Source organism: Cyprinodon variegatus, unplaced genomic scaffold (assembly GCF_000732505.1).
Source record: "Cyprinodon variegatus isolate N-32 unplaced genomic scaffold, C_variegatus-1.0 Scaffold95, whole genome shotgun sequence".
Classification (NCBI taxonomy): domain Eukaryota; kingdom Metazoa; phylum Chordata; class Actinopteri; order Cyprinodontiformes; family Cyprinodontidae; genus Cyprinodon; species Cyprinodon variegatus.
In genome coordinates, this window is record NW_015150548.1 from 358552 (window position 1) to 361612 (window position 3061).

General features: G+C 37.7%; 1 protein-coding gene across 2 annotated transcripts in view; it reads right to left on the bottom strand.

Annotated features, from left to right (window-relative positions):
• Positions 1–3061, bottom strand: part of speg (SPEG complex locus) — an 87994-nt gene that overhangs the window by 76343 nt on the left and 8590 nt on the right. The window lies entirely within an intron of this gene.

Genomic DNA, 3061 nt, shown 5'->3' on the forward strand with positions numbered 1-3061 from the left:
AAAATGTTGCATAGTATGCCTTTAAGAAGGCCTTCAACCATTTTTTTCTTGGTGGGATGGAAGTTCATAGTGGAAGGTAAAATAGTAAGGGACTTTTCCAGAAATCCTGAAAATCATCACAGGACCTACAGAAGCTTTAACTGCTATTGATAGGAAAGTTGGAAGAGGTTTAGCCATTAAATATGTATAAGGTGGAATATTTTGATCAGTAAGAAAAGCATTACGTTTTGCAACAGAGAATGTTGACAAAGACAAAACTTCTTGAATAAAGTTCATTGACTGATTAATCTAGAAACCAACTTTCATGGTTTAGGTAGACTTTGCTGCTGTAGTTTCTGTACAATTCTCTGTCATAAGCTCATTTTCCAATGCCACTCTAAAGCCTGTGGCTTATTAAAGTCCAGGTTGTGTTTTCAATCCACGATTACCCGGGTAATTTCTGCTGCTTCTGTCTCCTTGAACCCCAGTCGGCCTCAGCAGATGGCCGCTCACTCTGAGCCTGGTTCTGCTGGAGGTTTCTTCCTGTTAAAAGGGAGTTTTTCCTCTCCACTGTCGCTACAAGCATGCTTAGAGTGAGGGATTGCCGTCAAGTCAATCAATCGATACAATCAACTGGTTTCCCTTAGATAGAAAACTTTGAATCAATTTGACTGTATGATCTGGTGAACTGTAAAATGCCTTGAGGTGACGTGTTGTGAATTGGCCTTATATAAATAAAATGAATTAAATTGAATTGAATTAATATCACTTTAGTACTTTCTGCCCATGGACACTGGACCCCCCCTACACTAGGCTCAATAAGTGCGAGCCCAACATTTTTCTACACTGTTTATGAAAGGATAATATATTCCTCTTCCTGTGGACAACGCCTGAATCTCACATAATCATAAAGGCAATGTCTGTATTTACTTTTAATGGAAACTGTTGATAATATCAAAACTATTACAGACAGAAAGTTTCAGGGCTGCCGATCCTTTTATAGTCCTAATATCAAACACCAGATTTCATAAAAATAATGTTATATACTGTATGTAAAAGACACAAGTTAAAAGACTTGGAAAGGACCTGAGAAAGAAAGAGGAGGTCAGGAACGATAGAGAGGACTCCAAGAAGAAGGGAAGGAGACAAGGGAAGATGTTGAGGATGGAAGCAGAACAACAGAAGGAAACACAGAAGGAAGGGCAACTAGCAAGAATAAGAGTGGACAGTAGGACCTGAGAAATGAAAAACATTACTTAATAGTAAAGAAAACCAACCTGGATTCTTTATTTATTTAAAAAATGAAGAAATAAAAAAATATGCTCAAAATTTAAATATAAAAAACAAAATTAATTCAAAAATAACGAAATACAATAAAATTATAATATTAAATGGGGAAAAAACAAGATCCCATCCTGGATTTTGTGAAATGAATAAAAAAAATATCCACATAAAAATAATTTAAAAAATCAAAAGAATAAAATAAAATAGGGGCCAAAAAACTGGAAAAAATTGATCTTTGACAGACAACTGTTGTTGTATCGGTTTGGTCTGAGCCTGAGAGTCGGTGACTAAGTCTCAGAGCAGCCGTTTCTACCCAACCGCAGCAGACACACTAACAATCACCAGACGCACACTGACACCATCTCTTTTTTCACCATGATAGTGATTCAGTGTGACAGCACCGCTTCTTGACCGTGGCGGTGGTGCTATAATTATCTGTGATGACTGGCCGTGCAATCTGAGCAGAGGGGGACGTCGGCGTCCGCACATATCACTACAGCACGAGCATTGAGAGCTGCCATGGCACATACCAGGCCAAAAATAACCACGAGGGGAAAGAGAAAAGGGGAGAAGCTAAGCAAACAGCTAGGAGCCTGGGAAACTCACTTTGTTTGCTCCAAGCTGTTCCATTGAAAAGAAAAAATAGATAGATGCTCTGAGCAACAAGATAAAGTTGGTTGGAGTTACTGAAAAGATGGAGGAAACCTGAATCAGAGCGGTTCTCAAACAAAACCTGCTAAACAGGCCAAGTCAAAGTCCAAAGCAACACCAATTTCATAATCTGGAAAAGGCCTGGAGCTTGGGCTATTTGGGATTTGTTGACATTTTTCCTGAAACAGCTTAATTTAAACTAAAAAAGTTTTGATTTAGAATAAAACTATCCTTTATTTCGCAAACCAGCAACAAAGTGAAACACAAATGGAGACAAAGACTCTAGTCATCATCAAATTTTTCTGTCTGCTGCGAATGTAACAATTTTAGCCAATGCAGTACACTGGTTCCCTGGCACGACAGCATGCTGGAGAGACCTCCTCTATCATCATCGTCAGGGAAAGAAAAAGGGTATGAAAGAGCAAGACCTCTGGATGCATGAATGGACCATAAACCTTGCAGTTGCGATGCAAATATATGATTTGACAGCTAATTTATGAAAAACAAACTGAAAAATAACACTAGACAATATAAGACAATACACAAACATAAGACATATAACATAAGACAAACATAAGACAACACACACAAAACACATATAAAGGAAACATTTTGGAAAGGAGAACATCTGCAACTACAGAAAGTAGAGCAGCAAAGTGTAAACGCCCTGCAAGCACAAAACCTGCAACTAACTCAAAATTGATGGAAGCACAATAAAATGGAAAACATTGCAAGTAAAAAAAAACAACAATTTATGAAAAGCTGAAACTAAAGCATTGCCTAATATCATTATTTTTCTATATTTCTCAATATTTCCTCCATCTCAATGGCTTTGAACCTCATCCTTCTTTTAAGGACATACTAAGACTGCCTGTAGAACTAGCAATCTGCTCAATTAATAGTCAGTTTGCATGTCTTAATATTTGCACAACGACCTTAGTAGATCACCTGCAGCATGCAGGTATGCATGAGTGTTTTTCACTTTCTATGTGGAATCATTTAAGATTAGGCTCAAAGGAAAACTTTTCATTTTCTCTAGATATCCTCTGTACGTCATCCCATTTTTGTTAAGGGTCAGCTCCATAGGCCTTAAGTTGTAGTGTTTTATTACCCCATTTACATTACCCTTGAAAAACCATGCCGAGAC